The sequence below is a fragment of the Stomoxys calcitrans genome, chromosome 1 (assembly GCF_963082655.1).
Source record: "Stomoxys calcitrans chromosome 1, idStoCalc2.1, whole genome shotgun sequence".
Taxonomy (NCBI): domain Eukaryota; kingdom Metazoa; phylum Arthropoda; class Insecta; order Diptera; family Muscidae; genus Stomoxys; species Stomoxys calcitrans.
The window spans coordinates 187,787,790-187,814,040 of NC_081552.1; the positions used below are offsets into that span (position 1 = coordinate 187,787,790).

Genomic DNA, 26,251 nt, shown 5'->3' on the forward strand with positions numbered 1-26,251 from the left:
TGCGCAAACAGTTTTTATTGATGTAGGTCATCAGGCTCTCTATAGCAAGTAAAGCCTCTTGCCTCTGTCGTGTTCTGTTATGACTTCCAACAACTGTGCCAAGTACGCGTCAAATCGGTCTGTAACCTGATATAGCTTCCGAATCTTTCGATCTGACTTCTTGAGCCCTTACAAGTCGAAATTTTTGTCCGATTAGGCTAAAATTTTGCATGCGGTGTTTTGTTATGTCTTCCAACAACTGTGGTTCAAATCAGTCTATAACCTGATATGGTTTCCATATAAACCGGTCTATCGATCACCCTTGTTCGGTTCCTAGAAGCTTTAATGTTTGCTGGTTTGAAAAAAATTTGGTAAGCAGAATAAAATAATGCCCTAACTAAAATTATTTTTTATACATTTTTAACAGAATCCGTAGAACATTTAGTCACCTATCTCATGTTTATTAGTTGTACCTGCATTCCAAAGTTCAGACCTCCATCTGAACAGAAGGTAAAAATTGGTAGCAATTTTGGTACTAAAAAGTAAAAATTTTTTATAGATCAGTTAGTCATCTATCATCTATTTCTTAGTTGAACCTACTTGCCAAATTTCGTACCTCTAGCTCCATCTTTAATGACAGTACCAAATTTGCTACCAATATGTTCGAATTCTGAAAAAATCATTTGTCGCCATTCAGATATTTCTAAGTTATACCTACATGCCAAATTTCAGACCTCTAACTCCATCTGCACAGAAAGTACCACATAGTACCAATATTGGTACCAAAATGTACGAATATTAACAAGTAAAAAGGCATTAAGTTCGGCCGGGCCGAACTTTGGATTCCCACCACCGCGGGTATATATGTAAACCCCCTTTCGTCGCAATTCAGTGAAAATTGGATAACTTATGCACCCAAATTCGGAACGGAAATTGAGTGGTCTGCTAAATATAAGTCACTCTTGAATTTTGTATTTCAAATTTCAACAAAATCGGGCAATAAATAAAGCTTTTATGAGCTTCAGACCCCTAATTGGCATATCGGTCTATATGACAGCTATATCCAACTACGGTCCGATCCGAACCATATTTGGGACGTATGTCGGAAGACCTAAAACTACCCACAGTTTCAAATTTCAGCGAAATCCAGTAATAAATAAAGCTTTAATGGGGCTTCAGACCCTTTATCGGCAGATCGGTCTATTTGACAGCTATATCTAAATATAGTCCGATCTGTAACATATTTGGGTCGGATGTTAGGAGGCTTAGAACTGCGCACTATTCCAAGTTTCAGCGAATTCGGATAAAAAAAGCTTTTATGGCCTTCAGACCCTTTATCGGGAGATCGGTCTAAATGGCAGCTATATATAAATATAGTCCGATCTAAACCATATTTAGGTCAGATGTCGGAAGGCTTAAAATAATCCACCGTTTTAAATTTCAGCGAAATCGGGTAATAAATAAAGCTTTTATTGGGCTTCAGACCCTTTATCGGCAGATCGGTCTATTTGACAGCTATATCTAAATATAGTCCGATCTAAACCATATTTGTGTCCTATGTTGGGAGGCCTCGGTTGAAAAATAAGCTTTTATGGGCCTCAGACCATTTATCGGCAGATCGGTCTATATGACGGCTATATCCAAATATAGTCCGATTTGGCCAGTTCAAGAACTTTACCAGCGTGCATAAAAAAGATGTATCTCTGCAAAATTTCAGCTCAATATCTCAATTTTTGAAGACTGTCGTGTAATAACAATGTACGAATAGACAGACAGGCACACGGACATCGTTAAATCGTTTTCGAATTTTACGACGATCCGAAATATATAAACTAATAGCTGACCCGGGCTCGCTACGATTTACTTTATATGGAACAAAATTTTCCTTGGAATATATATTTTCGAAAATTAAAGAGCTTTTAGTGAAATACCATGCTACGAAAATAGTATATCGCTTGACTAACAATTTAAACAATATAAGTACTTTTATATGAATTCCATATGAAACTTTATTGGTCTACGAATTTATGTTTGGATGTAAGGTGTACTCCATTGGGGGTTGGGGTGGTCCCCCTAGCACTTGGTTCGACAAATGGATATCAGAAATTTTCATAGATGGTGCATAATGATCTTGTGGTGAAAATAGGGAACTACATTTTTTAATATATGGAGGGGGGGGGGGGGGGGGGGGGGGTGGGGGGGGGGGGGGGGGGTGTACCCTCCCCCTTACCCTAATATTCAAAAACGCCGGATCTCAAAGATGGGTGGTGCGAATTAAGCGAAATTTTGTGTGCTCTCATATAGTACCCTAAAAAATAAAAATTTGGTATCCAAATTTCGGATGGGGTACCTAGGGGGGCCTCCTTACCCTAAAACCTACCAAATATATGTTTAGACCAATCACGACAATATGGGACTCAAATGAAAGGTATTTAGAATAAGAAAACGTATCTGATATCCATTTGTCGAACCAAGTGCTAGGGGGACCACCCCAACCCCCAATGGAGTACACCTTACATCCAAACATAAATTCGTAGACCAATAAAGTTCATATGGAATTCATATAAAAGTACTTATATTGTTAAATTGTTAGTCAAGCGATATACTATTTTCGTAGCATGGTATTTCACTAAAAGCTCTTTAATTTCGAAAATATATATTCCAAGGAAAATTTTGTTCCATATAAAGTAAATCGTAGCGAGCCCGGGTCAGCTATTAGTTTATATATTTCGGATCGTCGTAAAATTCGAAAACGATTTAACGATGTCCGTGTGCCTGTCTGTCTATTCGTACATTGTTATTACACGACAGTCTTCAAAAATTGAGATATTGAGCTGAAATTTTGCAGAGATACATCTTTTTTATGCACGCTGGTAAGTTCTTGAACTGGCCAAATCGGACTATATTTGGATATAGCCGTCATATAGACCGATCTGCCGATAAATGGTCTGAGGCCCATAAAAGCTTTATTTTTCAACCGAGGCCTCCCAACATAGGACACAAATATGGATTAGATCGGTCCATATTTAGATATAGCTGTCAAATAGACCGATCTGCCGATAAAGGGTCTGAAGCCCATAAAAGCTTTATTTATTACCCGATTTCGCTGAAATTTAAAACGGTGGATTATTTTAAGCCTTCCGACATCTGACCTAAATATGGTTTAGATCGGACTATATTTATATATAGCTGCCATTTAGACCGATCTCCCGATAAAGGGTCTGAAGGCCATAAAAGCTTTTTTATCCGAATTCGCTGAAACTTGGAATAGTGCGCAGTTCTAAGCCCTCCTAACATCCGACGACCCAAATATGTTACAGATCGGACTATATTTAGATATAGCTGTCAAATAGACCGATCTGCCGATAAAGGGTCTGAAGCCCATTAAAGCTTTATTTATTACTGGATTTCGCTGAAATTTGAAACTGTGGGTAGTTTTAGGTCTTCCGACATACGTCCCAAATATGGTTCGGATCGGACCGTAGTTGGATATAGCTGTCATATAGACCGATATGCCAATTAGGGGTCTGAAGCTCATAAAAGCTTTATTTATTGCCCGATTTTGTTGAAATTTGAAATACAAAATTCAAGAGTGACTTATATTTAGCAGACCACTCAATTTCCGTTCCGAATTTGGGTGCATAAGTTATCCAATTTTCACTGAATTGCGACGAAAGGGGGTTTACATATATACCCGCGGTGGTGGGAATCCAAAGTTCGGCCCGGCCGAACTTAATGCCTTTTTAACGTCCGTCCGTCTGTCCATCCGTCCGTCCGTCTGTCCGTCCGTCTGTCCGTCCGTCTGTCTGGCGAAAGCACGCTAACTTCCGAAGGAGTAAAGCTAGCCGCTTGGAATTTTGCGCAAGTACTTCTTATTAGTGTAGGTCGGTTGGTATTGTAAATAGGCCATATCTGTCCATGTTTTGATATAGCTGCCATATAAACCGATCTTGGGTCTTGACTTTTTGAGCCTCTAGAGTGCGCAATTCTAATCCGATTGGGATGAAATTACCCATACTCTCCCCCTTACCCTAATATTCAAAAACGCCAGATCTCAAAGATGGGTGGTGCGAATTAAGCGAAATTTTGTGTGTTCTCATATAGTACCCTAAAAATAAAAATTTGGTATCCAAATTTCGGAAGGGGCACCTAGGGGGGCCGCCCCACCCTAAAACCTACCAAATATATATTTACACCAATCACAACAATATGGGACTCAAATGAAAGGTATTTAGGATAAGAAAACGTATCTGATATCCAATTGTCGGAACAAGTGTTAGGGGGACCACCCCAAGCCCCAAAACACCCCTAAATCGGACGTATTTACCGACCATAGCAATATGGGACTCAAATTTAAGGTATTTACGAGTAGAATACGAATCTAATATCCAAATGTAGGACCACATTTCTGCGGGGGGGTGTACCCCTTCCCCAAAACATGACTTATTTACTAACCATGGTAATATGGGGCTTACATAAAAGGTATTTGAGTTTAGAATTCGAATCTGATATCCAAATATGGGACCAAGTGTTTGGGGGGCCGCCTCTCCCCAAAAACCTTCCCCAATGGGGACAAATTTACGACCATAGCAATAAGGGGCTCAAATGAAAGGTCTTTGGAAGTAAAGCACGAATCTGATATCAATATTCGGGAAAAGTGTTTATGGGGCCATCCCACACCCACAACACCACCCAACTAGGAAGTATTTGCTGACTATTGCAATATGAGGCTCAAATAAGAGGGTTTTTAGATTAGATCACGAATTCGATATAAATTTGCCAGGCCAACTTAATGAGTGGCCGCCTATCCCCCAAAACACCCCCCAGCCGGTCATGTTTGCCGACTATGGAAATATGGGGCTCGAATTAAAGGTATGTGGGAGTACACCACGTATCTGATACCAACATTAGGGGCCAACTGTCTAGCGGACGTCCCACCACCATAAACACCCCCAAAAAGGGAGTATTTGCTCACCAAAACAATTTGGGTCTTAAAGAGAGTGGAACTAAATATTTATAGTTTTTAGGGCCAATACCCCAAACCGGACATATTTGCTGACTTTTGCAATAAGGAGTTTAAGTGAGATTAGATTGGGAGTAGAATCACCCTTTCCCAAAACACCCCGCAAAGGGTAAAAAATTCTCGACCATGCCAATATGTGGCATTTAAGATTAGACAACGAATTTCATAACCTATTTTGGGGCCATGTGTTTGGGGGACGCCTCATCGTGTAAACTCCCCTAAACCAATGGCAGTATGGGGTTTAAATAAATGGTATTTGAGAGAAGAGCACGATGGTGATATTTTTTCAGGGCCAAGTATCTGGGGGACCACCTCTCCCCCGAAAACACCACTTAATCAGACATCATGAGAATATCGAACTGAAATGAAATATTTTAAGAATGGATTACACCTTACATCCAAACTTAAATTCGTAGACCAATAAAGATCATATGGGATTCAGATAAAGGCACTTATATTGTTAAACTGTTAGTCAAGTTAGCATGATATTTCACTAAAAGATCATTAATTGTCGAAAATAAATACTCCAAGGAAACTTTTGTTCCATATAAAGTAAAAGAAGGCGCAGCGGAGCGGGACCGGGTCAGCGATAAAGTGTATATATTCTTGGTCAGCGTAAAAATCTAATACGATCTAGCCATGTCCGTCCGTCTGTCTGTTGAAATCACGCTACAGTCTTTAAAAAAAGAGATATTAATCTGAAAATTTGCACAGATCCTTGTTTTGTCGAGAATCAGGTCAAGTTCGAAGATGGACTATATCGGACTATAAATTCATATAGCTCCAATATAGACCCATCTGCCGGTTTAAGGTCTTAGGCCTATAAAAGCCACAATTATTATCCAATTTTGCTGAAATTTGGAGCAGTGAGTTGTGTTAGGAGGTGGAGGCCACCGTAGCGCAGAGGTTAGCATGTCCGCCTTTGACGCTATACGCCTGGGTTCGAATCCTGGCGAGACCATCAGAAAAAATTTTCAGCGGTGGTTTTCCCGTCCTAATGCTGGCAACTTTTGTGAGGTACTATGCCATGTAAAACATTTCTCCAAAGAGGTGTCGCACTGCGGCACGCCGTTCGGACTCGGCTATAAAAAGGAGGCCCCTTATCATTGAGCTTAAACTTGAATCGGACTGCACTCATTGATATGTGAGAAGTTTGCCCATGTTCCTTAATGGAATGTTCGTGGGCAAAATTTGCATTTGAGTTGTGTTAGGCCAAACGACATCCTTCTTTAATTTAGCCCGGATCGGTTCAGATTTGGATATAGTTGACATATAGACCGATCTCTCGATTTTAGGTTTTGGGCCCATAAAAGGAGCAATTATTATCCAATTTTACCAAAATTTGGGACTGTGAGTTAAGTTAAGCCCCTCAACATATTTCTGCAATATGGCACATATAGACCGATCTCTCGATTTAAGGGTTTGGGCCCATAAAAGGCGCATTTATTGTCCGATGTCGCCGAAACTTGGGACAGTGCGTTGTGTAAGGACCTTCTACATCCTTCTTTATTTTGGCCCATATCGGTCTAGATTTGAATAGTGCTACCATATAGACCGATCGCTCCATTTAAAATTTTGGGCCAATAAATGAAGCATTTATTGTCCGATGACTTCCAACAACTGTGCCCAGTACGGTTTAAATCAGTCTATAACCTCATTTAGATCCCGTATGAACCGGTCTCTCGATTATAATTGTTCTGCTCGTACAAACTTTAATTTTTGCTGGTTCTACAGAAGTTTGGTATGTAGAATATAATTACGCCCTTCAACTAAATTCAGTATGTATAAATTTTGTAGCAGGACCCATGGTGGTGGTTTCTCAAGATTCGGCCCGGCCGAATTAAAGCTACTATATTTTTAGCAACCAGCTTACGCGAATTTCGTGTTTTGTTTCACTGTCAAACATCTTAAGTTTGGTGTATATTGGGTTGCCCAAAAAGTAATTGCGGATTTTTTAAAAGAAAGTAAATGCATTTTTAATAAATCTTAGAATAAACTTTAATCAAATATACTTTTTTTACACTTTTTTTCTAAAGCAAGCTAAAAGTAACAGCTGATAACTGACAGAAGAAAGAATGCAATTACAGAGTCACAAGCTGTGAAAAAATTTGTCAACGCCGACTATATGAAAAATCCGCAATTACTTTTTGGACAACCCATTATTGAATTTTACTATCAAAATGCGTGCTCTGTTAAGAAATTTCATCGCGTGCTTCTTCTTCTTCTACAGGTAGGTTGCCCATTTTTGGCTCAATGGGTACGCAAATAAGCAGAGTTGTTGACTTTGAAGAGAAGATCAGCCAAAACCAAGGCAAGAGCTATCAATGCATGCAGGCTCGTGCCATCATTGGACCGTACTTCTTCAAGATGTTGCGGATCGTAACGTTACTGTAACAATGGACTTATTGAGAGGCGAACATTTTATTTCACGTTCGCGACCGGTCATTTGGCCGCCTAAATGGTGCGATTTAACGCCTTTAGGCTGTTTTTTTTTTTGTGGGGCTATGTTAAAGCTCATGTCTATACAGACAAGCCCGCTTCAATTGATGCATTGAAAGACAAAGATACTGGCCGAAATGTGGGAAAGAGTATGCCAAAATTGGACTAAGCTTAAAGACCAAATGAGGAGCAGTCACGGTAAACATTTGCAGGAAATAATCTTAAAATATTAGGTTATATTGAACCGTACTATCAATTCAAACAAGATATGGTCCGGTTCGGACCACAATTAAATGATATGTTGGAGACCTGTGTAAAATTTCAGCCAATTCGTATAAGAATTGCGCCCATTGGGGCTCACGAAGTAAAATAGAGAGAACGATTTATATGGGATCTGTATCGGGGTATAGACCGATTCAGAACATAATAAACACGTTTGTTGATGGTCATGAGAGGATCCGTCGTACAAAATTTCAGGCATATCGGATAACAATTGCGACCTCTTGGGGTCAAGAAGTCAAAATCCCAGATCGGTTTATATGGCAGCTATATCAGGTTATGAACCGATTTGAACCTTATTTGACACAGTTGTTGAAAATAAAAATAAAATACGTCATGCAAAATTTCAGCCAAATCGGATAGGAATTGCGGCCTCTAGAAGCTCAAGAAGTCAAATCCCCAGATCTGTTTATATGACAGCTATATCAGGTTATAGACCGATTTCAACTATACTTGGCACAGTTGTTGGATATCATGGCAAAATACTTTGTGCAAAAACTCATTCAAATCGGATAAGGATTGTGCCCTCTAGAGTCTCAAGAAGTCAAGAGCCAAGATCGGTTTATATGGCAGCTATATCAGGTTATGAACCGATTTAAACCATACTTGGCACAGTTGTTGGATATCATAATAAAACACGTCGTGCAAAATTTCATTTCAATCGGATAAGAATTGCGCACTCTAGAGGCTCAAGAAGTCAAGACCCAAGATCGGTTTATATGGCAGCTATATCAGGTTATGTACCGCTTTGAACCATACTTGGCACAGTTGTTGGATATCATAACAAAACACGTCGTGCGAAATTTTATTCTGATCGGATAAGAATTGCGCACTCTAGAGGCTCAAGAAGTCAAGACCCCAGATCGGTTTATATGGCAGCTATATCAGGTTATGGACCGATTTCGACCATACTTGGCACAGTTGTTGGATATCACAAGAAAACACGTCGTTCAAAATTTCATTCCAATCGGATAAGAATTGCGCACTCTAGAGGCTCAAGAAGTCAAGACCCTTGATCGGTTTATATGGCAGCTATATCAAAACATGGACCGATATGGCCCATTTACAATACCAACCGACCTACACTAATAAGAAGTATTTGTGCAAAATTTCAAGCGGCTAGCTTTACTCCTTCGGAAGTTAGCGTGCTTTCGACAGACAGACGGACCGACGGACGGACATGGCTAGATCGACATAAAATGTCGCGACGATGAAGAATATATATACTTTATGGGGTCTGACGAATATTTCGAGTAGTTACAAACAGAATGACGAAATTAGTATACCCCCCATCTTATGGTGGAGGGTATAAAAAAGATTTCAAGTATTTTTATATCCTCCGCCATAGGATGAAGGCAAACTGATTTCGTCATTCTGTTTGTAACTACTCGAAATATTCGTCTGAGACCCCATAAAGTTTGTATAATCTTCATCGTCGTGATATTTTATGTCGATCTAGCCATGTCCGTCCGTCTGTCCATCCGTCCGTCTGTCTGTTGAAAGCACACTAACTTTCGAAGGAGTAAAGCTAGCCATTTGAAATTTTGCACAATGACTTCTTATTAGTGTAGGTCGGTTGGGATTGTCAATGGGCCATATCGGTCCATGTTTCGATATAGCTGCCATATAAACTGATCTTGGGTCTTGACTTCTTGAGCCTCTAGAAGGCGCAATTCTTATCCGATTGGAAAGACATTTTTCACCATGTGTTTTGTTATGATATCCAACAACTGTGCCAAGTATAGTTCAAATCGGTCCATAACCTGATATAGTTGCCATATAAACCGATCTTGGGTCTTGACTTCTTGAGCCTCTAGAGGGCGCAATTCTTATCCGATTGGAATGAATTTTTGCACGACGTGTTTCGCTATGACTTCCAACAACTGTGCTATATAAGGTTAAGATCGGTCAATAACCTAATATAGCTGCCATATAAACCGATCTTGAATCTTCACTTCTTGAGCCTCTAGAGGGCGCAATTCTTATCCGATTTGAATGAAGTTTTGCACGACGTGTTTTGTTATGATATCCAACAACTGTGCCAAGTATGGCATAGGTTATGAACCGAAAGCTATATCGATTCATAACCTGATATAGCTGTCATATAAACCGATCTGGGGACTTGACTTCTTGAGCTTCTAGAGGGCGCATTTCCTATCCGATTTGGGTGAAATTTTGCATGACGTATTGGGTTGCCCAAAAAGTAATTGCGGATTTTTCATATAGTCGGCGTTGACAAATTTTTTCACAGCTTGTGACTCTGTAATTGCATTCTTTCTTCTGTCAGTTATCAGCTGTTACTTTTAGCTTGCTTTAGAAATTATGACTTTCAACTATTATGACTTTGAACAACTGTGCCAAATAAGGTTTAAATCTGTTTATTACCTGATATAGCTGCCATATAAACCGATCTGGGATCTTGACTTCTTCAGCCTATAGAGGTCGCAACTATTGTCCGATTTGCCTGAAATTTTATACGACGGATCCTATCATGACCATAAACATACGTATTATTATGGTCTGAATCGGTATATAGCCTGATACAGCTTGATCTCTCTATTTACTTCTTGAGCCCCTAAAGGGCGCAATTCTTATTGGAATTGGCTGACATTTTACACAGGTCTCCAACATATAATTTAATTGGGGTCCGAACCGGACCATGTCTTGATATCGCTCTAATAGCAGAGCAAATCTTTTCTTGTATCCTTTTTTTGCCCAAGAAGAGATGCCGGGAAAAGAACTCGACAAATGCGATCCATGGTGGAGGGTATATAAGATTCGGCCCGGCCGAACTTAGCACGCTTATATGTACTTGTTCTGAATGTTATGCGTTTTTTTTTTTATAAAACTTTCCTGTAGCTTTTAGAAATCATCCTTTACAGTAAGCAAAGAGGGGATAACAATTGGTTTAACCTTTACTCTTCTTTTTTGAAAAGTTGAAAAAATCCAATTTGCTCGAATTTGTTGCTCAGAATTGAATTTGTCATCTTATCCGGGTCATGAACCCGCCAACGAAATTTTAATCTGATTATCGCTTGTGGTTAAGGTAATTTTTAATGTAACTTTAATAAATTATAAGTGTCATCAAGTAGTCAACTTTAATATGATTTGGCTTACCTATAGTGCTATAAGCAAGATATAGCACTCTCTCTCTCACTCTCTCTCTTCCTTATATGTGCTCTTTTAGAGTCACATCTTTGTTTACATTGTGTTGTCTGTTGTTAACACTGTTGGCAAAAGCCCAAAGACTTCAAACTTTTTTTCTGTCATTTCTTTCCTCTTATTATCACACTTTACATCTTTTGGAATTTTGGGCAAACTAAAAAACGTTGTTGTTGTTTTTGTTTTTGGTAACACTCTTTTCTCATTCAGCAAATTTTATCTTCACATGTTACACATGGTGTGGGCTGGGCGGCCTTCTACGGGTATTCTTGCAAATTTTGTTTCAACCATATATCGTTGTATGTAATTCCAATATGTAAGCACAACAACATACGCTTTGCAATGTTTTTGTTGTGATATTTCATAAATTTCGTAGCTATGTGTGAATGTGCGAGCATTTTTTTGTTATTATTGTTATTTACCAAAAGCCTTTTCTCGGCTTCTATATACATGCATACAACACCAAGTCAAATCAAGCGAGATTCCTTCAAGTAAATCATATGTTTGCCATGTCTGTTATTTGTGTTTTTGGTTTTTCGTTGTTATTCTGTCTCAATGTTCACTTTTACATTTGCCATGGTGAGCGTATGTGCGTTTGGTTTTCGCCCACCACCATTCAAAGCACTTGGATGTTGTCACACCAAACAACACCAACTTCGTTGACCACTATTGTTTTCGTTCATTTCAACGCCATTTCAACGGGTGACAAAGTTTGCTACGATTGGTCTCGCAAGTTATCGTTGTCATATCGGTTATTCGATTTCCGCCGGCTTCAATGCCGTCTGCCATGTACACGCGGGCAGCGACTTTAATACTACTGACCTAACTGTTATTTACTTGTCAAGTTTAACATGTGCTGCCAGTCAATGGCGTTGCTATAATTTTTTGTTTTCCTTATTCCTATCCACACTTTTGGGAGTGAAATGTTAACATTGATTGCTTTTCATCTCTCGCTCTGGTCTCACCGCGGAAGAACTAAGAGAGCGATTGGTGTACTGTACGAAAGAGGAAGAGACAAAAAGAAAGAGAAAGAGAGAACTGATTGTAGCTATTTTCTCTGTTATAGCAATTTTGGTGGATTTTAATAAAAGAGGGTATTTTTAACATAGATAAAAATGTAGTTGTATGCAAATCAGCTACAAGTCAAAACATTATACATATTTACTTTACGACTGTAATAAATGACAATGATTTAACCTAGTGGTGGGCAAATACACACATACTATAGCACATAATTGTGTACGTGCACCAGAACATAAGCCCATAGGCTTGTGACTAGTGTGCACATGTGATATTGTGTCCGCCATTGATTTAATCACAATGTTGGCTCACTGAACGAATAGGCCACCGTAGCGCAGAAGTAAGCATGTCCGCCTTTGACGCTGAACGCCTGGGTTCGAATCCTGGCGAGACCATCAGAAAAAATTTTCAATGGTGGTTTTGCCCTCCTAATGCTGGCAACATTTGTGAGGTACTATGCCATGTAAAACTTTTCTCCAAAGAGGTGTCGCACTGCGGCCCACCGTTCGGAATCGGCTATAAAAAGGAGGCCCCTTATCATTGAGCTAAAAATTTGAATCGGACTGCACTCACTGATATATGAGAAGTTTGCCCCGATTCCTTAGTCTAATGTTCATGGGCGAAATTTGCATTTGAACGAATATTTTACGATATGGACGTGGTGAGCTGAGGAAAACGGTCTAAACGAAAAGTCATCTAAATCGATATATATAAAAATGAATTTGTGTTTGTATGTATGTTTGTTTGTGGGTTTGTAAATTTGTTTGTTCCGTATAGACTCAAAAACGGCTAAACCGATTTCTTTGAAACTTTCACAGATTGTGGGGAGTGGTCCGGAAGGAGCAGTAGGCTATATAATTTTTTGATATCGCATTGGGGGCGGACCTTCCCTCTTACCCCAAAAGTACCAGCCAAAAATAAAAGTGGACCGATTGGGACAATATGGGACTTAAATGAAAGGTATTCAAGAGTAGAGTACAAATTCCGTACGATAATGACTAAATGGGAATCGAATGAAAGGTATTCGGGAATAGATTACGAATATGGTCCGGAAGGAGCAACAGGCTATATAAGTTTTTGATATCACAAGGGGGGCGGACCCTCCTATTTACCCCAACAGTACCACCCAAAACTAAAAGTGGACCGATAGGGACAATATAGGACATAAATGAAAGGTTTTCAAGAGTAGATTACGATTTCCATATTAAAAATTGAGTCCAAATAATTGGGGGGCTGCCCCGACCACAAAACCCCCCAAAATGGTTTATTGGATGATAATGTCAATATGGGGCTCGAATGAAAGGTATTCGCGAGTAGATTACGAATATGATCCGGAAGGAGCAATAGGCTATGTAATTTGTTGATGTTGGAAGGGGGGTTGCAAAATTAAAAGTTGACCGATAGGGACAATATGGTATCAAATGAAAGATATTGGAGAGTATAAAACGAATGTGGTAAAAAAAAACTTGGGTTCAAGTATTCAAGGGGTAGCCCAAAACCGAAAACGGCTCCAAATAGACATATTGGACGTATATATCAATAAAGGACTCAAATGAAACGTATTCGGGAGTAGACTACGAATTTGACATAAAAAACGAGGTCCAAGTAATTGATAGTCGCCCCATCTCTGATAAGCTCCCCGATTGGGAATACTACTCAATCATAGCTTGATGAAACTCAAATGATAGGCATTTGAGAGCAGATTACGAATATGACATTAAACTTTGTGTCCAAGAACCTAGGTGGTGTTTAACCTCCTAAAATCGCCTCTAATAGGTTATTTGACCTATTAAAACAATAGGGAATTAAGTGATATATTTTTTATACCCTCCACCATAGGATCGGGGTATACTAATTTCGTCATTCTGTTTGTAACTACTCGAAATATTCGTCTGAGACCCCATAAAGTATAAATATTCTTGATCGTAGCGACATTTTATGTCGAACTAGCCATGTCCGTCCGTCCGTCCGACTGTCCGTCCGTCCGTCCGTCCGTGAGTCTGTCCGTCTGTCCGTCCGTCTGTCGAAAGTACGCTAACTCCGATCGGTCCATCTTTTGATATAGCTGCCATAAAAACCGAATTGGGTCTTGACTTCTTGAGCCTCTATAGTGCGCAATTCTTATCCGATTGGAATGAAATTTTGCACGACGTGTTTTGTTATGATATTCAACAACTGTGCCGAGTATGGTTCAAATCGGTCCATAACCTGATATAGCTGTCATATAAACCGATCTTGGGTCTTGACTTCTGGAGCCTCTAGAGGGCGCAATTCTTATCCGATTTGAATGAATTTTTGCACGAAGTATTATGATATCCAACAACTGTGCCTAGTATGGTTTAAATCGGTTCATAACCTGATATAGCTCTCATATAAGCAGATCTGGGGTCTTTACTTTTTGAGTTTCTAGAGGGCGCAATTCCTATTCGATTTGGCTGAAATTTTCTTTCAACAACTGTGTCAAATAACTTTCAAATCGGTTCATAACCTGATATAGGTGCCATAAAAACCGACTTGGATCTTGACTTCTTGAGCCTCTAGAGGTCGCAATTATTATCCGATTTGCTTGAAATTTTGTGCGACGGATCCTCAACATACGTATTTATTATGGTCTGAATCGGTCTATAGCCCGATACAGCTACCATATATCTCTCTATTATCTCTCTCTCTCTGTGTAAAATGTCAGCTAATTCGAATAAGAATTCGAATTAGCTGACATTTTACACAGGTCTCCAACATATAATTTAATTGTGGTCAAAGCCGGACCATATCTTGATATCGCTCTAATAGCAGAGGAAATCTTTTCTTATATCCTTTTTTGCCTAAGAAGAGATGCCGGGAAAAGAACTCGACAAATGCGATCCATGGTGGAGGGTATATAAGATTCGGCCCGGCCGAACTTTGCACGCTTTTACTTGTTTGAGTTGAGTGCGTCATTAAAATTTGTGATCAAGTGACAGTGTGGCGCACAACCCTCATATAGACGCCCTCCACCAAACGGCTGTATACACCAATGATGACAATATGAGGTTAAATTAAAGGTATAAGGTTGTGTACTGCTAATCTGATATCATTGTTCTGCTCATATATCTAGCGGACAACCCCAGCCCAAAACAGTCGATCAATTCTAATGACCTAACGGGACACTGTGTGATTTAATTAATGTGTAGGCCGCCATAGCCCCGAAATTATAATATTCAGCGTGAAAGCAGGAGTTGCAAACCTTAACGATAAGGTTGCAACCATTTTTAGCTCAACGATAGACGAGACCAAACGATGTGTTGCTGGGCAACACTTTTTTGTTCAAGAGTTTTACATGGTAAGAACTAAATCAGTTTTTTACCACAGAAAATCGTACAATTCAATTGTTCAATTGTGCAAAACAAAATAGTGATCTTTTTAGTAGCTATATCTGAAAATAAACCGATCTGAACCATATACGACACGGATGTCGAAAAGCCTAACATAAGACACTGTGTCAAATTTCAGTGAAATCGGATTATAAATCTGGACCGATCTGAGCCAAATGGACGAAGGATTTTGAAGCGCCTAACACAACTCACTGTCCCAAATTTAAGCAAAATCGGATAATAAATGTGGCTTTTAAAGGCCTTAGACCCTAAATCGGCCGATCGGTCTATATGGGGCTATATCAAGATTTTGTCCGATATAGCCCATCTTCGAACTTAACCTGCTTATGGACAAAAAAAGAATCTGTGCAAAGTTTCAGCTCAATATCTCTATTTTTAAAGATTGTAGCATGTATTCAATAGACAGACGGACGGACATGTCTAGATCGTCTTAGATTTTTATGCTGATCAAGAATATATATGGTTAATAGGGTCAGAAATGGATATTTCGGTATGTTGCAAACAGAATAACAAAATGGATATACCCCCATCCCTCGGTGGGGGGTATAAAAAAAGACCAAATGATGACTATTTAATAGGTAGTCGTTTGGTATGGTGGTTGTCTATGAATGACTATTCATAGAGAACCACCATACCAAATGATCCACTCTAAGCGAGTAGCACTAACATTTAAATTAGTGTCATCTGGCAGTCTTCAACTGAAATTATTTGATCCAATTGGATTTAGTTGATCCAATTAAAAACATGCCAACATGAGCAGAGAGAGGGCAGAGTGGTAAAAATTAATCATGAGCATGTATCTTTGTTATGACGACCTATCGGTCCTTTGGATAAAGAAAAATAAAATATGGGAAGATAGGAAGGATCTGAAAGCAAAAAATTTGGTATCAAATTCTGGGGTGGGATGCCTAGAAGAGCCGCCCACCCCCAAAACCCGGCAAGCGGATTTATAGACCAACCACTACAATATGGGACTCCAATAAAAGGTATTTGAGAGTAGAAAACAAATCTTATATCCAATTGCGGAACTAAGTGTTTCGTGGTCACCCCACCACTATAAAACCCCTCAAATCGGACATATTTACCGACCATGAAAATATAGATCTTAAATTAAAGGTCTTTGGGAATAGAACATGAAATTGACTTTCACTTTTGGGTCCAAGTGTCTTGGGGTCCTCCACACCCCAAGAAGGACCCCCCCACAGACCATTTGAATGTGGGGTTAAAATAAGAGGTACTTGAGTGTAGAAAAATCCATAGGAAAATTTGAACACATTTTCAACTACATTTACGCAGAAATGTTAAAATTTTGAGTACTTCTTTCCAACATAGCATAATCGGGCGCAGCAGAACGGGCCGGGATCAGCTAGTATTTTATATAACAAGTAAAAGCGTGCTAAGTTCGGCCGGGCCGAATCTTATATACCCTCCACCACGACGGATCCTCAACATACGTATTTATTATGGTCTGAATCGGTCTATAGCCCGATACAGCTACCATATATCTCTCTATTATCTCTCTCTCTCTGTGTAAAATGTCAGCTAATTCGAATAAGAATTCGAATTAGCTGACATTTTACACAGGTCTCCAACATATAATTTAATTGTGGTCAAAGCCGGACCATATCTTGATATCGCTCTAATAGCAGAGGAAATCTTTTCTTATATCCTTTTTTGCCTAAGAAGAGATGCCGGGAAAAGAACTCGACAAATGCGATCCATGGTGGAGGGTATATAAGATTCGGCCCGGCCGAACTTTGCACGCTTTTACTTGTTTGAGTTGAGTGCGTCATTAAAATTTGTGATCAAGTGACAGTGTGGCGCACAACCCTCATATAGACGCCCTCCACCAAACGGCTGTATACACCAATGATGACAATATGAGGTTAAATTAAAGGTATAAGGTTGTGTACTGCTAATCTGATATCATTGTTCTGCTCATATATCTAGCGGACAACCCCAGCCCAAAACAGTCGATCAATTCTAATGACCTAACGGGACACTGTGTGATTTAATTAATGTGTAGGCCGCCATAGCCCCGAAATTATAATATTCAGCGTGAAAGCAGGAGTTGCAAACCTTAACGATAAGGTTGCAACCATTTTTAGCTCAACGATAGACGAGACCAAACGATGTGTTGCTGGGCAACACTTTTTTGTTCAAGAGTTTTACATGGTAAGAACTAAATCAGTTTTTTACCACAGAAAATCGTACAATTCAATTGTTCAATTGTGCAAAACAAAATAGTGATCTTTTTAGTAGCTATATCTGAAAATAAACCGATCTGAACCATATACGACACGGATGTCGAAAAGCCTAACATAAGACACTGTGTCAAATTTCAGTGAAATCGGATTATAAATCTGGACCGATCTGAGCCAAATGGACGAAGGATTTTGAAGCGCCTAACACAACTCACTGTCCCAAATTTAAGCAAAATCGGATAATAAATGTGGCTTTTAAAGGCCTTAGACCCTAAATCGGCCGATCGGTCTATATGGGGCTATATCAAGATTTTGTCCGATATAGCCCATCTTCGAACTTAACCTGCTTATGGACAAAAAAAGAATCTGTGCAAAGTTTCAGCTCAATATCTCTATTTTTAAAGATTGTAGCATGTATTCAATAGACAGACGGACGGACATGTCTAGATCGTCTTAGATTTTTATGCTGATCAAGAATATATATGGTTAATAGGGTCAGAAATGGATATTTCGGTATGTTGCAAACAGAATAACAAAATGGATATACCCCCATCCCTCGGTGGGGGGTATAAAAAAAGACCAAATGATGACTATTTAATAGGTAGTCGTTTGGTATGGTGGTTGTCTATGAATGACTATTCATAGAGAACCACCATACCAAATGATCCACTCTAAGCGAGTAGCACTAACATTTAAATTAGTGTCATCTGGCAGTCTTCAACTGAAATTATTTGATCCAATTGGATTTAGTTGATCCAATTAAAAACATGCCAACATGAGCAGAGAGAGGGCAGAGTGGTAAAAATTAATCATGAGCATGTATCTTTGTTATGACGACCTATCGGTCCTTTGGATAAAGAAAAATAAAATATGGGAAGATAGGAAGGATCTGAAAGCAAAAAATTTGGTATCAAATTCTGGGGTGGGATGCCTAGAAGAGCCGCCCACCCCCAAAACCCGGCAAGCGGATTTATAGACCAACCACTACAATATGGGACTCCAATAAAAGGTATTTGAGAGTAGAAAACAAATCTTATATCCAATTGCGGAACTAAGTGTTTCGTGGTCACCCCACCACTATAAAACCCCTCAAATCGGACATATTTACCGACCATGAAAATATAGATCTTAAATTAAAGGTCTTTGGGAATAGAACATGAAATTGACTTTCACTTTTGGGTCCAAGTGTCTTGGGGTCCTCCACACCCCAAGAAGGACCCCCCCACAGACCATTTGAATGTGGGGTTAAAATAAGAGGTACTTGAGTGTAGAAAAATCCATAGGAAAATTTGAACACATTTTCAACTACATTTACGCAGAAATGTTAAAATTTTGAGTACTTCTTTCCAACATAGCATAATCGGGCGCAGCAGAACGGGCCGGGATCAGCTAGTATTTTATATAACAAGTAAAAGCGTGCTAAGTTCGGCCGGGCCGAATCTTATATACCCTCCACCATGGATCGCATTTGTCTAGTTCTTTTCCCGGCATCTCCTCTTAGGCCAAAATAAAGGATATAAGAAAAGATTTGCTCTGCTATTAGAGCGATATCAAGATATGGTCCGGTTTGGACGACAATTTAATTATATGTTGGAGACCTGTGTAGAATGTCAGCCAATTCGAATAAGAATTGCGCTCTTTGTGAGCTTAAAAAGCAAAATAGAGAGATCGATTTATATGGGAGCTGTATCGGGCTATGGACCGATTCAGACCATAATAAACACGTATGTTGATGGTCATGAAAGAATCCGTCGTACAAAATTTCAGGCAAATCGGATAATAATTGCGAACTCTAGAGGCTCAAGAAGTCAAGATCCCAGATCGGTTTATATGGCAGCTATATCAGGTTATGAACCGACTTGTACTTTATTTGACGTAGTTGGTGAAAGTAATAATAAAAAACGTCTTGCGAAATTTCAGCCAAATCGGATAGGAATTGCGCCCTCTAGAAGCTCAAGAAGTCAAGTTCCCAGATATGTTCATATGACAGCTATATCAGTATATCAGGTTTTGAACCGATTTGAACCATATTTGGCACATTTGTTGGATATCATAACAAAATACTACGTGCCAAAATTCATTCAAATCGGATAGGAATTGCGCCCTCTAGAGGCTCAAGAAGTCAAGACCCAAGATCGGTTTATATGGCAGTTATATCAGGTTATGGACCGATTTGAACCATACTTGGCCCAGTTGTTGGATATCGTCACAAAACACGTCGTGCAAAATTTCATTCCAATCGGATAAGAATTGCGCACTCTAGAGGCTCAAGAAGTCAAGACCCCAGATCGGTTTTTATATGGCAGCTATATCAAAACATGGACCGATATGGCCCATTTACAATACCAACCGACCTACACTAATAAGAAGTATTTGTGCAAAATTTCAAGCGGCTAGCTTCACTCCTTCGGAAGTTAGCGTGCTTTCGACAGACAGACGGACGGACGGACGGACAGACGGACGGACATGGCTAGATCGACATAAAATATCACAACGATCAAGAATATATATACTTTATGGGGTCTCAGACGAATATTTCGAGTAGTTACAATCAGAATGACGAAATTAGTATACCCCCCATCTTATGGTGGAGGGTATAACAAGTAAAAGCGACCGACCCTAGTGTTCGCAAGCTGAAAGCCGCATTCCAGTGAAGAGACGAGACGATCCCCTATACATATGTCAATTAATCTCTCCAAGGTCTTCAAAATTAAGGACGAGAGACTTATTGGCTTGTCTACCATAACCTGCCGCCATCTAGTCGGTACACAGTCCAACAAAACGCAGCTTCTAAATATTATCTCAAAGTGTCGTATGACTATCGGTCCTGCCCTTTGAGGCGTAGCAGACAGTACGCCATCCAGTTACGTTGACTTGTGGGGTTCAAACGAATGCATCCAACAGAGTCTTACTCACTGTGTCTTTCATCGAAGGTAGGTTGCAAGTAACGACTTCTGCAGAAGCTGTGAGGACGTCAAGGAAAAAAAAAAACTTGGATCATCTGCTATGTGCGTGTCCTGCACTGGCAAGCAAAAGGAGTTTCAATTTTGGTTGCTATTCCCTTAAAAACGTGCCTGAATTAGCGTTGACTGTGTTAGTATAAGCATTTGATATTTAAACTTTATTCGCAGCTTAAAAAGTTTCCAACCCACCCTAATGCTCTTAAATTACAAATTATGTCAACAGTCAGTCAAGGCTGCGCATTAAGCGAAACAACAATTAAAAAGTTTATTCATACACATTTAAATGGCATGAATTACATGCAGCGTACGCTCCGCGCCGTCTTCAACTCAATAACACAAAGGATATGTTAAACACTCTGGCATTCTTGAGATGCTGATACAATTCATTCAATGCATTGCATTGTTTCATGCTCAATAAATATTCAATATTCCTCCGTCTCTCTGATAGGTCGGAAAAGTTAAAGACGAAAATTGCAATGACCTAAATAAAGGAACTTTTGTTTTTCCTTTACACCAACAATAAAAGTTCATGTGTAATTAAGGGAGAGAAGTACAAAAAGAATTATTAAAAAAAAGAAGAAAATATAACCAGCAATTAAAGATACACTGGAATTCCAAATTGCATACCCAATTTTACTACAAGACTGTGACTCTGGCAGTAGTGTGTCGCACTCTACATCAATTGTCATCTAAGGCATCCGATCAGAAACCTCTTTTAATCCATCCGGGTTTCCTACCGTCGCCCCGATTATACCACGATGGTGTGGCCTGCTCCTATCCTCCATCTAATCTCCATGGCGTTAAGTCTCAAAGCCTCAGTGTATGTCAATGGGACGGATATCGAGAATAGTTTTCAGTGCCCTAGTGGGCGTGGTCCTCATTGCTCCACCAAGGCCTAGACAACATGTCCTGTTGTAGTTGTTCTAGCAGTGTGTTGTACACTGAGGCGGCAGCCCTTGTCGATGAAAGACTTCATCGGGCCAATCCGATTCGTACAACCGGCTGTATGGTCCGATCAGGACGATATTCAACATAAAGTTGAAGAGGGGTAACAAAACGTACTGTTTCAAATTTCATCAAAATCGGATGAAAAATACGACTTTTATGAGCTCAATAACCTCTGTATGGAGATCGGCTTATATGGCAGCTATCTCCAAATATAGTCCAATCTGGACGATATTCAACAAAAAGGTTTTATCAAAACCCACTGTGCGAAGTTTCATTGAAATCGGATTTTATCAAAACCCACTGTGCGAAGTTTCATTGAAATCGGATTAAAATGCTCCTCTTATGGCAGCTATATCCAAATATGGTCCGAGGTGAGGGGGTCTTTCAGATCGGGCTGTGCCAAGTTTTATCGAATTCAGATGAAAAATGCTTCTTTTATAGGCTCAATACACTATATCGGGAGATCGGTCATATGGCAGCTATATCCAAATATGGTCCAATCTGAACCACACTTCACAGAAATGGGAAGGGGTCTACTAGAACTCCCAGTGCCAAATGGCATCGAAATCTATATAGCGACTATGTATAAAAACAAGTAAAAGCGTGCTAAGTTGGGCCTGGCCGAACCTTATAAGCCCTTCACCATGGAACGCATTTGTCGAGCTCTTTCCACAGTATCTCTTTTTAGGCAAGCAAAGGATAAACGAAAAGAATAGCTATGTTATTGAACAATATCAAGCTATGGTTCATTTCGGACCATAATTGAATTGAATATTAGAGACCATAGTAGAAGTCACTGTCTAAAATTTCAGCCAAATCTAGTAAGAATTACTAGCTTTAGGGGCTGAAGAAGTAAAATAGGGAGATCGGTTTATTGTGGAGCTGTATTAGGCTATAAACAGATTCATACCATAATCGACACGTATGTTAAAGGTCATGAGAGAGGCCATTGTACAAAATTTCAACCAAATCGGATAGGAATTGCTCCCTGCAGAGGCTCAAGAAATCAAGACCCCAGATCGATTCATATGGCATCTATACTCGGATATAGAACGATTTGAACCATACTAAGCACATCGGCTGTAAGTCATAACAAAACACCTCATGCTAAATTTCAGCTAAATCGGATAATAATTGCACCCTCTAGTGGCTCAAGAAGTCAAGACCCCATATCAGTTTATATGACAGCTATATCAGGTTATGAACCGATTTGAACTATGCTTAACACAAATATTGGAAGTCATAGCAAAACACCACGTGCAAAATTGCAGCCAAATCGGATAGGTTTATATGACAGCTATATTAGGTTATAGACCGATTTGAACCATACTCAGCGCAGTTGTTGGAAGTCATAATGAACGTGCCAAATCGGATAAGAATTGTGCCCTTTAGCAGCTTAAGAAGTCAAGATCCAAGATCGGTTTATATGGCAGCTATATCAAAACGTGGAGCGATATAGCCCATTTACAATCCCAACCGAGCTATACTAATTAGAAGTATTTGTGCAAAATTTCAAGCGGCTAGCGTGCTCTCGACAGACAGGCGGACGGACGGACAGATGGAGGGACGGACAGCCAGACGGACAGACAGACGAACAGACAGACGGACAGACAGACGGACGAACATTGCTAGATCGACTCAAAATGTCATGACGATCAAGAATATATATACTTTATGGGATCCCAGATGAATATTTCGAGGAGTTACAAGCAGAATGACGAAATTAGTATACCCCATCCTATGGTGGATGGTATAACAAGTAAAAAGCAATTAAGTTCGGCCGGGCCGAACTTTGGATACCCACCACCTCGGGTGTATATGTAAACCTCCTTTCACTACAATCTGGTAAAAGTTGGATAATTTATGCACCCAAATTCGGCACGGACATTGATTGGTCTAATAAATATAAGTCACTGTTTAACTTTGTATTTAAAATTTCAAAAAAGCGGATAATAATTAAAGCTTTTATGAGCTTCAGATCCTTAACCGGCATATTGGTCTATATGACAGCTATATTTTAATACAATTCGATCTTTACCATATTTGGGTCGGATGACATGTGGCCTAAAACTACTCTCTCTTTTAAATTTCAGGGAAATCGGTTAAAAAATAAAGCTTTTATGGGCTTCAGACCCTTTATCGGTCTATATGGCAGCTATATATAAATATAGTCGGATCTGAACTATATTTGGGTCGGGCCTTGAGAGGCTTAAACCTACGAGCCATTTGGATCAGCGAAATCAGGTAATAAATAAAGCTGTTATGGGCTTCAGACACTTTATCGGGAGATCGGTCTATATGACAACTGTACCTAAATATAGTCCGATCTGAACCATATTTGGGTGAATTATCGGGAAGCCTTAAATTACTCACTGTTTCAAATTTTTGCCAAATCGGAGAAAAAGTAAACTTTTTATGGGCATTAGACCCTTTATCGGAAAATCGGTCTATATAGCAGCTATATCCAAATATAGTCCGATTTGGCCCGTTCAAGAACTTAACCAACGTGCATCAAAAAGACGTATCTGTGCCAAATTTCAGCTCAATATCTCAATTTTTTAAGGCTTTAGAGTGATTATAACCCCTACCTCACGGTACTGGGTATAAATAACTCACTGATTGAAATTTTAGCGAAATCTAATAACAATAGCGGCCTTTATGATTACAAGACCCTCAATTGGCACATCTGTCTATAAAGCTCATATAATTTAATATGGTCCTATCGGAACTAAATTTGAGTCGATTGTGGCTTTTATGGGCTTAAGACCTTAAATCAGCAGATCGGTCCGATCTGAACCATATTTGAGTGGGTAGGCTTTAAACAACTCACTGTTTTCAATTTCATCAAACTCTGATAATTATTTTTAAGCTTTTATCGTTCTGGCAACATTGGTTTAAACAGCTCACGCTCGTTTCGTGTTTTGTTTCACTGTCAAACATCTTCAGTTTGGTCTACCATTTAACCTTACAAACAAACAACGCTTGCAATTTATTGAGTTTTATTATCAGAATGCGTGCTCTGTTAAGCGCTCTTCCATTTTACAACAAAGCTCAGTTTTGGCTCAATGGGTACCTAAATAAGCAGAATTGTAAATTTTGGAGTGAAGATCAGCCAGAAGCATTGCAAGATCTACCAATGCATCCAGAAAAGTCACAGTCACAATTGGTGCGGTTTATGGGCTGGTGGCATCATTGGACCGTACTTCTTCAAAGATTATGCGAATCGTAACTTAACTGTGAATGGTGAGCGCTATCGTAAGATGATATCCAACTTTTTTTTACCCAAAATGCAAGAGCTTGACTGCATGACATGTGGTTTCAAAGAGACGGTGCTACAAGCAACACAGCAGGCGTAACCATGGACTTATTGAGAGGCGAATTCGGTGAACGTTTTATTTCATGTTCGGGACCGGTCAATTTTCCACCTAGATCGTGCGATTTATCGCATTTAGACCATATTTTGTTGGGCTATGTTAAAGCTCATGGTTATAAAGACAAGCCCGCTTCAATTGACGCATTTATTATTTATTCGTCAGATACCGGCAGAAATTTTTGAAAGACTATGCCGAAATTGGACTAAGCGGATGGACCATTTGGGGCGCAGTCACGGTCAACATTTGTTTGAAATAATCTTCAAACATTAAAGTATGTGGACCCTGCTAGCGATTCCAATAAAGATTTTATGCATTTTTATACCCAGCACCATAGGATGGTGGTGTATTGTACTTATCTAGTCATTCCGTTTGAAACACTTCGAAATATTAGTCTAAGGCTCCATTCAGTATATATATTCTTGATCGTTTCGAATTCGATCTTGCCATATCCGCCAGTCCGTCTGTCGAAATTACGATAGCGGCCGACCGCGTAAAACTCGCCGCTTGAAATTTTGCACAGATACTTACCATTGTAGGTCGTTAGCTTCCATACAAACCGATCTCCCGATTTGACTCTTTAAGCCCCTGAAAGCCGCAATTTTTGTCCGATTTGACTGAAATTGTGTGTAATGGTCCGTTATGACTTCCAACAACTGTGCCAAGTAAGGTTCGAATCACTCTATAACCTAATATATCTCCCATATGAACCGGTCTGTCGCTTCCTAGAATCTTCAATTTTTGCTGGTTTGACAGAAGATTGGTATGTAGTATAAAATTATGCCCTTCAACTAAATTTATTTTGTATAAATTTTTAGCAGAACTGAACTTGACACGCTTTTAGTTGTTCTTTATTTGGTCTGCTTTGTTCTGTTGAGTATCCAGACCCATGAACTCTGCAACTAAGATGGGGTGTGTCCAGAGGGATCTGGATTTGAGTCGAGTGGGTTTGGGTGGGCAGTTGTTGTTGTTGTAACCACACTTTCATGTGGAGGCGGCGATTCTCGTTGGCTCCTGTAGGTGAGCAAGCTCGTTCCGGTCCAAAGGATCGATCGTCGCGGGAACAGGGTGGCTATTAGTTATTTAAAGGCGCCATTAACTCCACTTGTAATTTCGAGCATAGTAGGCACTCAGTATTTTTCCAAGAGCCGGTGCCACCGGACCTCTCACTGAGATTTTCCGCTCGATACCGCTGATTGTCCGCGAATTCAATTACAGTTACTCCGGATGGAGCATTTCACTATCCGCAACCTGTGTACGCGCCCGTTAGCTAAGCTTCTCCTGACAGCAATAAACACCTCACAGATCAGAGCTCAATGTACCAGTTTGTGCGGTGCTCTCAACTATCCCGTGCCGGGCTGGGCAGTTGAACAGGTGTCGTGTGGCCCCAGGTTACAATCGGGACACACGTTCAGCACGTTGGCATCAATCCTTGCTCTGTAGGAGTTGAGTTGGCAGCATCTGTCGGATTGAGCCGAAACTACTGTGGTTT

The 26,251-nt window shown here is 39.8% G+C and overlaps 1 protein-coding gene across 2 annotated transcripts in view; it reads right to left on the minus strand.

Annotated features, from left to right (window-relative positions):
• LOC106094829 (zwei Ig domain protein zig-8) overlaps positions 1 to 11,687 on the minus strand; it is a 354,622-nt gene extending 342,935 nt beyond the window's left edge. For both annotated transcript variants that reach the window (XM_059362936.1, XM_059362935.1), the window contains exon 1: positions 10,838 to 11,687. The gene's annotated coding sequence lies outside the window, so the exon portion shown is untranslated. The remainder of the gene's footprint in view (positions 1 to 10,837) is intronic.
• Positions 11,688 to 26,251: the final 14,564 nt, after the last annotated feature.